Source organism: Castor canadensis, chromosome X, assembly GCF_047511655.1.
Source record: "Castor canadensis chromosome X, mCasCan1.hap1v2, whole genome shotgun sequence".
Lineage (NCBI taxonomy): Eukaryota > Metazoa > Chordata > Mammalia > Rodentia > Castoridae > Castor > Castor canadensis.
In genome coordinates this window covers 64,167,184-64,185,647 of record NC_133405.1, presented here as the reverse complement: position 1 = coordinate 64,185,647, position 18,464 = coordinate 64,167,184, and positions in this window count along the sequence as shown.

Here is an 18,464-nt window from a genome sequence, read left to right as displayed (position 1 = left end):
TGAGGTACATTCCTTTTATTCCTAGTTTTGTTTGAGCTTTTATTATGAAAGTTTGATGAATTTTATCAAAGGATTTTTATGCATCTATTGTGATGATCAAGAGGTTTTTGTGTTTGCTTCTGTTAATGTGTTATATTACATTTAATGATTTGATGGTGTGCAACCATCCCAACATCCCTGGGATGAAGCCAACTTGGTTATAGTGTATGATCATTCTGATATGCTATTGAATTTGGTTTGCCACTATTTTACTGAGTATTTTTGAATCTACATTCAATGGAGAAGTTGGACTGTAATTTTCCATTTTTATTTTTTCCTTCTCCTGTTTTGGGATGAGTGTAATTCTGGCTTCATAGAATCAGTTGGGCAGTGTTCCTTCCCTTTCTATTATATGAAAATGTTTAAGAAGTGTTTGTATTAGTTCTTCTTTAAAAATATGAATGCTTACATGTATCCACAAAGTTTTCCCTTTCTTCTAGATTTTCCATTTTATTTGAATACAGGTTTTTCAACTAAGGCCCTGATAATTCCCTGGATTTCCATCATGTTTCTTGTTATCTCCTCCTTTTCATTTCTGATTTCATTAATTTGATTTTTTTCCCTTCCACACTTTAGTCAGATTTGCCATGGGTTTGGCAATTTGTTTATTTTTTTTTAAGAACCAGCTTTTTGTTTTGTTGACTTTTTTTGGTCTGCATTCCATTGATTTTGTCCCTTATTTTATTATTTTTCTCATGCTACTTTTGAGTTTGGCTTGCACTTGTTTTTCTAGGAATTTGAGATGTAGCATTAGGTCATTTATTTGAGTTTTTCTGGGATTTTGATATAACATTCAATGACCCCCCTCTTACTCTCTTCTATCCTTCATGCCCTTAGTAGCCTTCAGCTTCCCAAATATTTTGCCTTTTAACTTTCATGAGCATATTTTAAGTACAGATTACATATATGACAGATTAGACCTGGTATTTTTCTTTCTGACTCTGCTTAATTTTTACAGAAAGATTAAATCTAAATGATTGAAATAACCATCACCTCACCTACTTACCACTTTCTGTGGTGAGAATGTTTAAAATCCACTCTAATAATTTTGAACTTTATAATGGATTATTATTAATTATGATAAGCTTTCCAGTATTTCAATCTAATCATCATCAAATAATTTTTCATAATTTTATTGTTAATATTTGATTTATTTTATCTTTGTAACAAAACTTTTAGAAATTCCAAATTTAAAGTGAAGTAATCATCAGTACCATTGTGTCATTCCTGATGTTAAGGGGGATAATTCTAGAGTTTCTTGGGTCCATAATATACAATAGTGTTTTTAAATCCTTTTGTAAATAATTATAAAAGGATAATAAGAATAAGGGATAAAAGCTTGCAGGAGAACAAATATATACTAAATAAATGATGTAAATAATATAGAAAAATATAATACCAGCTTTTGAACAAAAATAGAAATTAATAGTAAAAACCAATATGATTTCTCCATAGTTATATTTAGTAATGTTTACACTATATTTTATTTCTATTTCTATGTGTGTATTTATTCTGGAATGAGACCAACTTAACTGCTAGTTATAGCATGACCATCTTTGGTATTTATGTGATTTAAAGTACTATCTAATATTTAATGGTCATCTGTAGACTACATCCAAAACAGCTCTATGCACATTTATTTGAAGTTCATAGAAATTCACCATGAACTTCAAATAATTCTTGGCCACAAAGAATATGCTAATTTTAGAGCACAGTAATTATTAGATGTTATCTCTCAGGCTACAATGGCATTAAAGTACAAATCAATAACAGAAAGAGAGCTAGAAAATTCCATGAAAGGAGATCAAATGACATGTTTGTAAATTATTCACACTTCATACAAGAAATTTCAAGAGACATGAAAATATTCCAAATTAATTGAAGGTAAAAATACAAATTGTCAAAATTTATAGATTATAATAAAAGCAGTATTTAGAGGAAAATTTATAGCACTGAATTCAAGTGACAGAAAAAAAGAATAATCTAAAACCAATAACCTTTGTTTTCACCTTAGAAAATGACTAAAAAGAGAACAAATTTAATCCTAAGGAGCAGAATAAAACTAAGAACAGAAATTATAGCAATATGTCATTAATATTGAAAATACAGAATCAATGGAGGAAAATCAATGAAATTAAAAGTTAATATACTGGAAAGTTCAATAAAGTCAACTAGCCTCTCACAAAGTTAACTGGCTGAAAATACAAATAGGAAATAAGCTAGTAGGCAACACTATAGTTCACATGAACCTTTATATGATAATAAATAAATAGTATGAATAATTCTAAGTCCACACATTTATAACCTAAACAAAATGGACAAATTCCTTGAGATTACTGAATTCCTTATAGTGCCAAAAGACATCTTAGACTACTAAGAAATTATTCTAAGTACATACATCTTACCTTCTATAATACTTCTCATAAAAATGGCTTAAGGCTATTTAAAAAGGGTTAGTGTCTTTAAAATAAAGACACATTGATTTAATTTTTAAACATCGAGTTTGGGGCACAGCACTTGCTATTTCACACTTCATTAATGGTCTGCTACAAGATAATGATCCTGTTGGATCTGCATGCTTTCTTTTTGGCTGCATTCTCATCACCACCAGTATTATTTGCTTTGTTCTAAAAGTCTTAAGGACATAACAGATACTCATACATTAATTCAATTATGGCTACATCATTTCTTCTTATCTATTAAAATGCATCCTTCCATCCTTTCCTTCCCTTAAAGACTATGTTTCATAGCAACTGTGGCCAGAAATAGTTATAGAAAAAGAAATTTCTGAAGATATTAATGTAGATAATGTTAATTTTAGATAATGTTAATATAGGTAATACATAGTGTAGATTATTCATAAGAAAATTACATAATAAACTTAAAATACTTTAAGAAAGACTTTAAAAGAGACAAACAACCTCAGGATTTCAAGCATCAAACCATGATACTGAAGGATCTGGTTCTCTTTTTTAGATGTCTTTACTTTCCCTTTAAGGACTGGATAAAAAAGTCATGTATCTAATTCACCTTTGTCAAATATTTTCTTAGAAACATCAGATATACACATGTTAAAATAATAATATTCCTATCCACAGTCTAAGATGTATTGCACATTTTAAAAATCAATAACTTGAGGGAGTCAATATGGTGTATTAGAAACATACAGCACACTCCAGGTTCTCAGTGGCTAAGAATGAAACAGCCAAACAAAAGCCACTTAGTAATGTGAGTGACTAACAGCATGCACTGAGCTTGTACATGAGGCAAATTAGAAAGACCTATATCTCACGTCCTACATGAGTGGGTTGGGAGACCTGATTGGGAGAAACAGAGCATGAGAAAAGACAAAAACACACACAGAGAAAAAGCTGGGACTGGATGGAATACACACTCCTGATGGGAAACGTGAGTACTGAACTATTTCAGCACATTTATTTTATGTATAAGTACAAAGAAGTGAAAGCAGGCAAATCTTCAAGGTATGGCATCAGTAAAGGTTATCTTTAGGTCATCAGAGCAAGGGATGTCAGGAGGTCTCACAAGGAGGTCACGGGTTGATTATCTTGCACCAGGGAACAGGTATGAGGGTGTGGTTGCTATTTTCTAGGGCTGAAGGTCATTATAGAGCTCTGGAACTTTTGCAAGAGTGCTGTGCAAACTCTTGATTTTCTGAGCTAGAGGCCAAGGACTGTATCAACTTGGCCCCTCTGTCTGATGTTTAGGCTCCATCATCTTCCCCTGTTTTATTTCTTAAATGTTCCTGGTGCAGTTTGACGTTTAATCTGAGGAGATGTCTCTGTACTGCTCAGTATCCGAATGGCATCCATTTTTGTTTCTGTCTGGACTATAGATGATATCCTGACAACTTATAAATGCTGCAAAATGTCAACAGACAACAGTTAAAGGTTTTGTAATAAGCCAAGAAAACTAAATATTTAGAAGGCCAACTCATTCGAAAAATAGGTTCTGGTAATTACAAATGCTCTGAAGAAAGATTCAGACAGAATAAAAAGACAGAATAGCCATGGTTGAAATACTGAAAAGTAGTTGGGAATTGTCAGAAAATTTAGTTATTTCCATTGCAGACTGCATTTTTAGGAAAATAAGTATGACTAATAGTATTAGAACAGCAGAACTAAATACTCCTTGTTACAATTAGTAACAAGTAGAGACAAGCTTGGGAAAGCTTAGCATCATTGACTTTAGATCTCCTCAAGTTAGGGGGCCAATGCTTGAAATCCCAAATAGCCCTATTTTTTAATGTACAATTACATTTCATACATATACGGAATGATTCATTTGACTAAAACTAATATAGGCCAGGTTTTAAGTAGCAGGATTGCCCAAATGGCAAGTTTTTTCTGAATGTTACTGATTAAAAACAGCATGCCTGCCAAAAGTTTCATTAACTATTTTATATGTAATAATTGTCTATATATGCCTGGCATATTTCATTTAATATATTGTTCTTGACATTCATCCACCTTGTTTCAAATGATAAGATTTTTTTCTTTTATGGCTGAATAGTACATCTTTATTTATGTACACATTTTATCCGCTAATCCATTGAATGATACTTAAGTTGATTCCATGTCTTGGCAATCCAGAAGAGTAATGGAATAAATATGGGATGGCTGATATCTCTTTGGCATACCAATTTCCTTTCCTTTGTGTATACATCAGTAGTGAAATGCTAGATAATATGGTAACTCTATCTACAAATTTTTAGGAACCTCACTATTGTTTTCCACAATGGCCAAACTGATTTACATTCTCACGTTCAGTTTACAACTTTGCTCCACAACCTTGCCAACACCTACTATCCCTTGTGCTTTTCCTAATAGCCAAACTAACTTGTGAACTGATATCTTGTTGTGGATTTGATTGTATTTCTAAATGACTAGTGATGATGAACACATTTAATGTATTTGTTGTACATTTCTATAAACTCTTTGGAGAAATGTCTGTTTAGGTCTTTTATTAATTTTTAAATATGATTATTTCTTAGTTTGAGTTATTTGAAATGTTTGTATATTTTAGATAATAAAAATGATGTGCATACTTTCAAGGTAATTTTTCCATTCTACTAAATTTCCTCATTCTGTTGATTGGTTCATTTGTTTGCAAGCTTTCTAGTTTGATCCAACCTTATTTCTGTACTTTTGTTTATGTTGCCTATATTATTAAAGTCATATCTGAAAAAAATGTTGTCTAGACCAATGTCTTAGTACTTTTTCCTATTCATTCTAGTAGTTTCACAGTTTCAGGATATGCAGGGGAATCTTTAATCTATTTTGATTTGATTTCTATATGTTGAAATACCAGGGTCTAGTTGCATTCTTTTGTATGCAGATACTCAGTTTTCCCAATACCATTTATAGAAAAGACTATCTTTATGTAATGTGAAAATGTCTGTTCTATTATATTCTGTTATTTATATTATATTACATCACATTATATTATCTTATATTACATTATTTCATTAATTTTTCGTAGCTCTTGTGAAGGTACATTTTCTACATAGTTATTCAAGTAGATATTTCTTCACCAGAAAGTGCCACAAAAGATTCAATTCCATAATTTTGCTGTACTGCTCTCCAAGGTTCTTTTTACTATATACTATTGCTTAATCTAAAACAAAGCTGTTGAAGAAAAGCATTAAAATACATAAAATTTTCCCAAGAATACATTCCATTGGGCATTCACATCCTTTTTTGTGGAACTCTGTTACTTATTCCCCTTTTCAAAATAACTTTGTAAACTCATGTTTTATTTTGATGATATTATTCAATCAGCATGGAAGGCACTTCAGATGTATGTTCTGGCCAAGTATATTAGTTTTCTCCACAAAAAAGTCCAGTTTTGCTTTTGATAAATTTTGAGAGATGAAACAAAAATATCCAATATTTTGTACTATTTTAGTATCCATTACATCAAACTCTGAATTTTACCTAGTATGTCACTTTTGTTCATTTGTCACCCTTCATTACAACTGATATGATTTTAACAAAAGTAGAAATTAAGATTTATATTCCCTTATTTTACACAAAATGAGAGGTTTTTTTTTTTTGCTAGACTATGAGTACATCCATGAGAATATGACAAGCTATTAAGTAGCTTGTTGTCTAGTATAAAAAATGGAGATTTCAAGATGTGGCTCAACAATCCTCAGTCAGTTGGAAGCTTTCTTATTTTCCCAACATGAAGTATACTTTTTGGCTCTATACAGTTATTGTAGATAATATATCCCAAATCAAAGTAATTTTGAGTCTATTTAGGATGAATATACAGCAAGCCAAATTTTCTATGCTCCATACATAGATTTGGTAACTTCAGAAATCAATAACCACATTTCTATCTTCTCTCAAGGAAGCTATAATACAGACATCCAAAGAGTTTATACAAATTTACAATGTAATCTTTTACTCCACGTATTTTTCCTAGTTTTCACATCCATATATGATGGGATGATCAAACATTCTCAGTCTGCATGTATTCAAATTCTTCTCCTGTGGTGTTTTGAATCCCAGTGCACAGTCCTGACAGTCACCAGTGATAATACATGTTTGAAGTTACCATATTACAAAATAGATAACTTATTGCATTGCTTGGTTGTAGTCCCTGGGATTACCTTCATTTACCTCTAATAACAATTTGTTACTGGAATTTGAAATTGAAGAAGATTTCACCATTTTTTCACAGTCTCTCAGAGAATTAAGCTATTAGTTTCATTATTTTTATTTATTTATATTTAATTTTTCATTTTTATTAAGATATATTTATTATACAGGGTGATTCATTATTACAATTCTGAATAGGCTTACATTGTACATTGGATAGATTGCCCCCAGCAATCCCAGGGGATTGTGGGGCAACCCCTTCTCCGCTCCACTTAAAGCAATTTCAAAAGGTTTCATTGTTATATTTCATATATGTACATGAAGGCTATCAACCATATTCCCTCTACTTCATCACCTCCATTTACCCTTTTATCTCCCACTAGTAACCCCACACACACTGTACCTATTTTATAATCCTGTCTTTCATTATTAATTCCAAATTCAATGTTCAAAGGAGTTTCTTGATGTATCCCCACTGTGAATATACTTTACTTTGGTCATTTCAACCACTTCTGTTACTCTTCCTTACCTGTCTTTCCCCCCGCCCCCCCAATCAACAGGTTTCAGTACATATCACTGTAGCATCTACCTGCATAGATGTAATGTATTTTGATATTGTTGACTATCATTCTCTTTTCCTTTTCCTACTCCCCCAAGTTCCAGAGAGTAGTACCATTATTGCAAATGTGTTCTACATATAAATTCGTACATTATCATGTTTGTTTTTATGTATATTTATTTTTAGATCTATCTTCCACACATGAGAGAAATAATGTGGCCTTTGAATTTCTGAACCTGACTTACTTCTATCCTCCAATTGCATCCATTTACCTTCAAATCACATGGTGTCATTATTACTTATGGCTGAGTACAACTCCATTGTGTGAGTATATATACATATATATATCCAGGAGTGGTATCTTTGGATCATATGTCAGTTTTACTTTTTTGCTTTTTAAGGAATCATCATATTCCTTTTCATAATAGTTGTACTAATTTTCATTCCTACCAACAGTGTATATTGCATACTTGACAACATTTACTGTTCTTTTTGCTCTTGAAGATGGCCATTGTAATTGGGGTGAGATGAAATCTTAGTATAGTTTTGATTTGTATTTCTTTTATAGCAAGAGAAGTTAAGCACTTCTTTATGTATTTATTGGCCACTTGTACTTCTTCCTTTGAAAATTCCTTATACAATTTGTGTGCTCATTTCTTCATTGGGATGTTGATTCTTTGGGTTCAGTTTTTGAACTCCCTATATACTCTGGATATTAATACCTTTTAGGATGAATAATTGCTAGCAAGGGTTTTCTCCCATTCTGTGAGCATTCTCTGAAGTCCAGTGACAGTTTTTTTTTCTCTTAGTTGCTGAGACATTGGAGTTCTGTTTATGAAGTCATTGCCTATGCCTATATGTTCCAGTGTATTTCCTATGACTTTCTATGGTACTTTCAAAGTTTCAGGCCATGTATTAAGGTCTTTGATGCACTTTGAGTTGATATTTGCTTCAACCATAGTCCACTATACTAGGGACACATTTTTCAACTTCAGCTTTCTAAAAGGTACACATAAAATATTTCTTAATTCTACTTTTTTTGTTTCTTTACATTATTTTTATTATCACATTATTGTATTGGTCATACATTGTGACATTTACAAAAATTCTTCCAATATGTCACAGTTGAACTCACCCCCTCTATCACTCTCCTTTATTCCCCCTTTCCTGCAATAGTTTCAATAGGTCTCATTTTTCCATTTTCATATATGACTGCATAATATTTCCATCATATTTTTCTAGTACTATTATATAGTGATCTTGATATAGTTCTCTCTCCATCATTCAGACTGCCTTCTAAAATTATTCTTAAGTGATTTGACCAAAGTATTGAGCAATTTTTGCCACACTAGTGACATATTAAATTAAAAATGGTTTGACATAAGGAGAAACTGAATAAAACACAAATTTAGGAAAGAAGAAATATTATACTATTTTCAGTTTACCACAGATTAGATACTAAACAATGTCAGTCTCTGTAATGCTATTGAATCCTGAATGTGTCCCTTATATCTGCTTATCAAAACTACATAAAACTTCAATCATTGCACATACTGTGGTTAGTCAATAAATACTTCATGACAGAAGTAACAGGAAGAGTAATGCAACATGTTGCAGAAAGTGTATTTGCTAAGACAGATACTTATCAGATTCTATTATTATAAATACCAAGGGAGAGTTAAAATTTAGTTGTTCTAGAAATTTTAAATAGTATTTTACTTGACATAAAAGGATATATTTTTCTTCTAGTAGAATGTGAACTCAAGGCCTCGTACTTGCTATGCTGGTGCTATACCACTTAAGCCATGCACCCCAGTCCTGTTTTGCTTCAGTTAATTATTAGGAAGAGTCTAAGAAGAGCCAGCCTTGGATAGAGATCCTCCAACCTGCACTTCTAGCATAGTGGAAATTCCAGGAAAACTTCACCATGACCCACTTATTTTGTTGAGGTAGTATCTCACTAACTTGTTACCCAAGCTGGCCTTGAACCATAATCCTCCCAATTTCTGCCCTCCAAGGAGCTGGGTCACCATTCCCAGATCATAAAAGGATTTTTGAAAGGCATAGTTTGAGGAGACATAAGAGCATAGCCATAATTAAAGTTGACCTTTGTAGTCCAGGATTCATCAACATCGATTTATTCTCTTGATATTGGTAACTATTGCTTTTTGAATAAAAGTGTTTCAATACTTGTTAAAAAAAGAATTTTCTCTTTGTCAATTCATTGGATATAACGACACTTTCAGGGAAATAATTTTGAAATTTTTATAATGACAATGGTCATAATATTGGAATGTTTTAAGCTTCACCCTTTTCCCCAACACTTCTTGAATTCAATAAAAAAAAAACAGGAGAGTTTGTATTTCTCAGTGAATTTTCACTGAGGTCTTCAAACACAGTCTGGGCTGTTCTGAAAGATAATTATATTTTACATCTTGTAGTTGCTTGTAATTTTGATAGGCTAAAATTATTACTTAATTAAGAAGATAGTATGATAAGTTCTGTGACAATTATATGGTTGACTTTTAATTAATGATGATTTTAGAACAAAAATATGATTTTGCTCACTTTCCACATGACATTGACATAATAGTCAAGGCATGTTTAAGACAATTATGTAATACCTAAATATTGGAAGTGTAGTAACAGAAAAAAATTGAACATAAAAGTCAGGTAGATGACTGGTCATGACCTACCAGAAATTCTAAGAAAGATAATAGTAAAGGAAATGAATCTCAACTCTTAATTTCAGGACAAACTAAATAGCAGCCCAAATTATATTCTAAAATATCAATAGAATCCCTAATTTTCAACACCATAACCCTTAGAAAAATTATTTAAATATCACATAGCAAAATTAGTGATCAGTCTGGATTCCCTATAGCACTCCATAAACTGGATGACTGCTCCTTCAACATTTTTGCAGAAAAAAAGATTATTTTAAGAGGAGGGAAACTTAGGGGGTCCATGTACTAGAAGGAAAAAGATATAGTTTATTCAGTGGTAGCATAGTGTAGAAAAGTTTACATGAAAGTTTAGGGACAAAATATTTATTTTTTTAGCACTTTTTCATTACTCAGCATCTATAACTTTTGTAGATAAGACAAAAGCTCTATGAAGAAGACTGAAAAAAAAAAGACTTCTCTGGAGAATTTGAACAGTGCATACTATACTAGGGACTCCAGTTAAACTGTTTGACTATGTTACGTTATAGGTAGCAGTATAATTAACCAGCCCATATTGCATGCTAATCAAATATCACTGTTTTTCCCCTTGTAATTAAGCACAGATCAGAACCCACATGTTTAAGAAACAATTTGATATGAAAAAGCATTATCTTAGCAAACAACCACCAAATCCCAACTATGGGAAAAAGAGACTATGCAGGGAAACTTATATGTGAAATAATATTACTGATGATAGCTCTCAAAACATAACAGTAAGTATTGCCTAGTAAAAATTAGGATATTTCTCAAAAAAGAAAAATCGTCATTACTCTATTGAGAATTAAGAATATGAAAATGGAAGAAATGAAGAATTCAGTAGACTCACAATATGAAGTTGAGATAATTTCTCAGAAAAAATGAAAACAAAACAGATACTTCTTTTTGAGGAGAAAATTATATGAAAAGTAGAGAAGTAATGTAAAAGATCTAACATTTAAATAACATGATGTACTGAAAGACGTGTCAATATATATTCTGAGTTTATAGTATTGCAAGACCTAACACTATACAGCTAACTAAAATACCATTCAAACCTTAATAATGTAAAGACAAATTTAGTCACAAAAGATAGTTTAAATAATAGGTCTCAACCATTCCAGTTCAAGAATAATTGTAATATAAGCCTCATCCAATCATGTGAGTAATCCAATGAAAGAAAGATATATGATCTCATATTTAGGGATCATATGCAAGAGAGGAAAAGGAATGGTGGTGAAAAATAATGTCCCACTGAAAGCTGTACAAAAAATGTAGAAAACAACTCATTCAATTTGAAGTGGAATGATAAGCTTCAGAAAATTTTTTTCCAAGATCATAAATAAATATACTTCAACATATTGGTATAAGATTTATAATGTTTTGAAGAATACAACATTGAAGTTTGGATAAATTAATGAAAATACCATAACTCAAATTCAAACAAAATGAAATATTGAAATAAACAAGGTAAGATGTCAGTAAGATGGAAGAATTGGATTTTCCATTTTTCAGCTCTTGTAGAAGCATCAGTTTGAACAGTTATTTAAACATGAAAAACCCTTACCAAGAACTAGAGAATCTAGGTGAGAGATTTAAGCTCTTCCATATAGTACAAAAATAAGAAAAGACACATTGAAGAGGACTGAAAGCTCAGTTTCACGTTATCCAAATCATTCTTCCTCAAAAACCAGGAAGCACAGAACAAAGAGATTATATCTCCATGCAGAAAGAGAATGATGTAAGAACCCAAGTTTGTGAATCTAGTACCAGGCCTGTGCCAGTGAAATCAGCATGACTTTTTTGCCCCCATCTTTCCAGGGTACAGTGTGGCACCCTTGATCTGAGTCTCCAGAATTGTCTCAATGCCAACCTGATATCTGCAAACTAACCCTCTAGGCCACTCTCAGCACCAGGCTGCCTCACATTGCCCAGGATTCTGGCTAGTATGTGTGGACCAATCTTTCAGGATTGCTCAGTACCAGGCTGGCTTTTCTAAACTCAGACTTAAGGCTGGCCTCCAGTGTTAGTACAGCATCCACAGACCCAGGTTCTAGGTTGACCTATGGCTCCAAGCTTCAGGCCCTGCTTAGTGTCATGCTGGCCTCTGAAACCTCAGATGCCAGGTTGTAACATGTGGCCCTAAGCTTTAGGTTATCTTCCTCAGACTCAGGTTCCAGCCGTTCTCTAGCTTCAGGGAGAACTCCATAGAAGGCTCCATACCCATCCTCATGGATTCATATAGCATATCAAACTAAGTGTCAGGCCAGCAGTCACAGGAAAGTATCCTTAACAATGTCCTAACCTTCTACCTGATCAGGTCCCAAGAGTTTCCCTTCCCTAATAATTCAGACTTCAGTATCAACTCTATGTTCTCAGGTCCCAGGTTTTCCTTCACAGACCCAATCATAGGTTCCATACAGCAGATCCCAGTTCAAGGCTTGTTCCCAGGGAATCAAGATCCAAGCATTGGTTTCAGCCTTTGATTCAGTTCCACAAAACCAGGATCTAAGCCCAGTTCAAGCTCTAGGTCATCCAGGAATCAAGAAATAATTTTGAACAATCAATAAGTAATCCTTACTCTGAACAACCCAGTTATGGACAGCTATGGGTGAAGGGCTTTATTAGTGAAGTGAGTTTGTAAAAACCAGAACATGTGTCTCCTTCAAAAGTACAGAGAGCAACACATACACCTAACGATCACAAATAATCAGGGAATAGATACCACTAAGGGGGAGCAAAAAGCACCAGCAACTAACTCTAAATAAATTCTTGGATATGTAAAACACAAGAAAAAGGTTTTTTTCTCCTGGGGGGAACTGAAATTTGAACTCAGGGCCTCATGCTTGTTAGGCACGTGCTCTCCCACTAGAGCGACTCCACCAACCCTACATGATGAATTGTTAAAAAATATTAATTTTAAGAAGCTCAGAGCTATAAGAGAATACAGATGGACAAGTAAAAAATTAAAATAATGCATAAAACTAATACATGAACCAAATCAGAAATTAAACAAATAGGTAAAAGTGAACCAAACGGAAATTTTGCAGATAAAGAACATAATGTCTGAAATGAAAAAAAAATCTAAACAGATTCAATCATTATTTAATCAGCAGAGGAATCACTAAGCTCAATGACAGGTCATTTGAAATGATCTCATCAGAGAAAAAGCAAAAAAAAAAAAAATTAAAAGAAACAGTGAAGAAAGCCTACAGTATTAGTGGGGTATTATCAGGTGAAATACATAGATAATAGGAATTCAATATTGTATTTCAACTCTAATATAAGACTTAAGAGAAAAAAATTTTAAATAACTATTGCTTAGAGTTAAAATAACTATGGTTAGAATAATTTGTTAGTGGATATATAACTTTTATAAAACATGTAAATTGTGACATCAATTATATAAAATATTGGGAAGGAAAAGTTGAAATGTACAGATATTTTCTTTTCTTTTTCTTTTTTTATGATGGAACATTGGATTGAACCCAAAGTCTCCAGATTGCTATAAAAGCACTCTTCCACTTTACCTATGCCCCCAGTCCAAATGTATAATTTGTAACTAAAGTAGCTATCAGCTTAAAATACACTATTATGTTTAAAAGATATTTTATTTAAACCTCAAGATAATCACAATGATAAAATCAGTACTAGATACACAAAAGGCAGAGTAAAGAACCACAATATGCATAACAAAATCCATCAAATCATGAAGGATAACAGCATAAGAGAATGAATGGAGCAATAGAAGTACAATGGATTCAAAAAATAAATGAAATAATGTCAGCAGCAATTTCTTACCCATCAATAATTATATTAAATGTAAATGCAAAAATTATCTGATCAAAAGTATGAGAGTAGATGGATATTGGGCATGCCAACACTTTGGAAACTGAGGCAGGAGTATCACAAGTTGTAGACCAGCATGGGCTATAAAGTGAGACCCCAACATCAAAAAACAAGAATGGCAGAGTATGCTTGAATAGATAAAATAAAAGGGCCATAGAGTGTAGATGATGAAAAAAGTATAGCCTTCCCATAAGAATAGCCAGGGCAACAAAAGATGGATTAAATTCCATGCAGAGGACATCACTTGAGAACCAACAAAGAAGTGTCAGAAAATCCAATCATCACTATAATCAGAAAGACAACTCAAGAAAACTAATAAGCAGCTTTGAATGGCTCCCTGGTAAAGGGAGGGAAACCAGATTCTACAAGTACAAGGTAAACTACTGAAAAGTAAGATCAACCAAGTAACTGCAGACTCATTGTCCTAGCTGCAGAAGAAATCCAGTCCATTCAAACTTTAAATTCACTGTGGGGACTTGGTCTGAGTGTGACTCCTCCTGTCACACTTGCTCTCTAAAGCAAGCAACTTTAGAGATGAAATTCAATATATACTCTCAGAGTGCTATAGCCAGGTGGCATCTTGGAGGGGTCATATTTTTAGAGAGTGAATTTCTCTAGGGAGCAAAAACCTCAGAGCAGTTATAAAACAGGGTCCTACACTTGTTGGAAAATGGTTGCAAAGGACAGTGGTGGCTGGATGTAGTGACTGATGCAGATCCAGAATGGTGTGTGGAGGGAAGAGTGTGGAATATGGTGACGCAGAAAGCTATAGTGGTCATGCATATGAAAGGACGACTTTGATGACTATGTATTGAATTTCTTCTCTAAGGCTAGCTTGGTGTGCAGAAGTACTCACTCTCAGACCAAGTCCTATGGAGGCATGAGGTGTCATGAGGGAGTCAAGTTTGAGAACTGAGAATGAGAATGGCAAATGGCTTGGTTCCAACCCACTTCGCCAGCACAGATCTTAGAGTTTTGACTGCTCTTCCTACACTTTCTGAGGCATGTGAGTTACAAGCCATGCCCTGGACATTTGCTATGCTCCTGGGTACACAGACTGCAGTCTGAAGAACTGATATCCACTGGGTGCTGCATACATAAGGCAAAGTTCTTACACTGAAAAGGATTTGTTTGGGCTAGACATTGTTCATGCCATTGGGCATGCATAATGAATGGTCATGGAGTAAAAGGGTCCACATGTGAAAAGAAATGTCTCCAACTCAAATACCTTCAATAGAAGGAACATTATTTGATTTTCTTTTTGTTATTCTTTTATTTGAGAGAGCGTTTCCCTTTGTACCCAAGGCTGCCCTTAAACTTGAAATTATTCTGCTCCAGTCTCCCAAAGAGCTGAAATTACATGTATATTCTAACATGCCCAGATTAGGAGGAATTTTCTTTTCTTTCCTTTTCTTCTATTTCATGTACCTTTTTTATTTTAAATTTTTAGGGTTTTATTACATTTTTTCTTTTTGCAATATTAATTTTATTTTTATTCATTTTAACTTTTAAGCTTGTTCCATAATATCTTCTCATTTCTTTATTTTGTTACAGGTGTTATAGATACAGAATTCCATTATAAACTTATAGTTACTGTATTTCTACATATGGTTTGTTTTATATTGTGATTCTTACTGCTCTTTGTTTCTTCCTGAGTGGAGCTTGCAATGAATCCTGGCATATTAAGTACAGTACATGAGAACATTACTACACAGTTATACCTACAGTTCAGTGGGGAGATGTTGCATCTCACTCAAACCAGAACTTAGTCCCATTTGAACCATAGCACATCTTTAACTTAAAGATTAGGGAGAATAAGCATGAAGTGAATGACCTGTCCCCAAGTTGAGACAGGTAGGGATAATCTGAATTCTTGTTTCTGGATATTCATTCCCACTGCAAAAACAAAGAAAAATAACACAACTCTTGAGGAGAATTATGCAGGTCAGAAACATAGAACATTACTATACCCTGCAGACAACACAACATTGTCAAAATTGGAGGTGTTTGCATAAAGGGTTCACCCCATTTACTCAATTATATGTTCCAAAGGGAACCAACCTTGTATGAAGTACAGAAAGAGTAGGCCACTAAAGCTCCAAAAGATGAAACACTCTACCAAATCCTGCCCATTCACCAGAGGAGCCACAGGGAAATGACAGTACTAATTCTATGTGAAATTAATTTTAACATTACAAACAATCCAATAATCCAGGCCACGTTTTCAAGCAAAGGATATTTCTTAAGGAGTCCTTCTCTTAAACATGAGAGAGATATGAAACCAAACAGATGCACAAATCCAAATATAAAATACAAACAGTGTGAAGAAATAATATATGTCTCCTTCAAAATATACAATTGGATAAAATTCTAGACAAAGGATTCAAAAGAATTATTTTTAAAAATATAAATGAATTTCAAGAGAATATAGAAAAAAACAATTGAATTAACAAAGAAATAAAATTTATAATGTGGATGAGAAATTAAACAGATATTCTGGAAAAGAACAAAACAGAAAACTTGAAGATGAAAAACTCAGTAAGTCAAATTTAAAAACACAATGGAAAGCCTCACTAACAGATTAAATTAGAAAGAAGAAAGAATTTCAACGTTTGAAGACAAGGTTGAGGAATTATCACATTCACAGAGCATTAAATCTGTAAAAAGGAGAAATGAACAAAATATAAAAGATCTATGGGACACCGTTAAAAGACCAAACTTAAGAATTTTCTATATAGACATATGAAACAACATATAAGTTAAAGGCACAGAGAAACTCTTTAGTGAAATAATCATAGAAATTTTCCCTAACCATCAGAAAGTTGTGGACATCTTAGTGAAGAAGGTATTAATAAACCAAAAAAGACTTGTCATTTTGTACCTAAATTGCCAAGAGTACAGAAAAAAAAGTATTGAAAACTGAAAAAGAGTCGCCAAATAAATTACAAAGACAAACCCAAAAGAAGAACGGACTTAGCAGAAACTCTAAAGATAAGGAGGTCATGGAAAGATGTATTTCATGCCCAGAAAGAAAGTAACTGCCATCCTAGAATACTATATTGAACAAGATTTTCTTCACAATCAAAGGAGAAATAGAGACTTTCCAAGATAAGCGTAAACTAAAGGAACTATTGAACAGAAGCATAAAACAATGTACAGATTTTAATGAATTATACTATCAAACTATTTATATTGACATTTTCAATATTGATTTCCTCTCAATAGATATGTGGAATTCAGCCATAAAATGTTATTAAATGAATGGAAATGGAATTGTTATTGCCCAATATACTCAGATTATGTGCAGCACATATCTGTTGAGAAAATATAATTGTCCATACATATCAGAAAAGTAGAAAAACAAAAAGCCCAAGGTTTTTCTCAAAGCAGTGAAAACACATTTAGCTTTCACTTTGAAATTAACATTCTTGTCACATTTTTCAGTCATTCCAGTGAACAGCTCTAGGGTCTAAAGATGTGTGGAAATCTTTAGAGTTCCTCTTCACAAACTCTTAAGGCAATATTATAAGTCAGTAACTTTTGAACATAGCTTCTAATCCAAATCATATTGAAAATGTCCATAAGCACAAATTTAGGGAACTACCTTGTGTACAAATGAATCATTATGTGTATAAAATACACATAATCTCAAAACGCTTTGCCCATAATCCTTACATAATCACCTGCTAATAGAATTGTATTTGAGATCTATTGCCACAAAATAATGCTGATTCTCTATTAAGCAAATTATTTGTTTCAGCATGAAAAACAGTATTATGTAGTTTACATATAATCATATGTGTTTATTTTCACTCATTGCATATTTGATCCCAATTTTTTAGTAGAATTGGGGTTTGAACTCAGGGCTTCACACTTGCAAAGCAGACTCTACCATTTGAGCCACACCTCCGGTTTACTGGTTCAAGAATATTTATGCCACTTCACATGTGTAATGATTAACTTGTTCATGTCATATTCAAGGTTCAGCCAAACTGCCAAGTTTTTGAAAACCCTCCTCAATAAATTTTGGTAGTGTTGTGTAACAATTATTCATTCTTCATATGTTAGTCAATGAAGCAACCACTTAATACACTTACACGAGTGATTATCATCTATTTATCCCATATTTTAGGTTGAACTGAAGCTCTGTTTCAAAAATTTATCTCAATTGCCTTAATTCTGTTAGTATTGCATACCATTTATTTATTCTTTATGTGTTAATCAAATAATGTTAATATTTAACTTCATTTCATTTAGGAGATAACCAAATGTTCTACACTTAATTAACACCTTTTATTAGTATGACATGTGTTACAACTAATGAAGCAACATTGATGGATTATTAATAACAAAATTCCATTGCTTATTGGAATTCCCATAATTTGTACTTAATATCTTTCTTTTCTTTTCCTGAAACCCATCCAGAAAAATATGCTACATTTAATAGTCATTTTTCTTTAAGCTCCTTTTGGCTATGACAGGTTATCAGAACTTTGTTTTTGATGAACATGGAAATTTTGAGAAGTACTGGGTCACGTATTTTGTAAAATGTTCATTGTTTCAATTTGTTTGATATTTTTCTCACAATAAACCATGAGTTATGAATAACCATGAGTTATGAAGGAAGACTACAGAAGTCAAATGCCATTTTCATCATGTTATTGACAACAAGCCATCAACGTGATTTTTGAC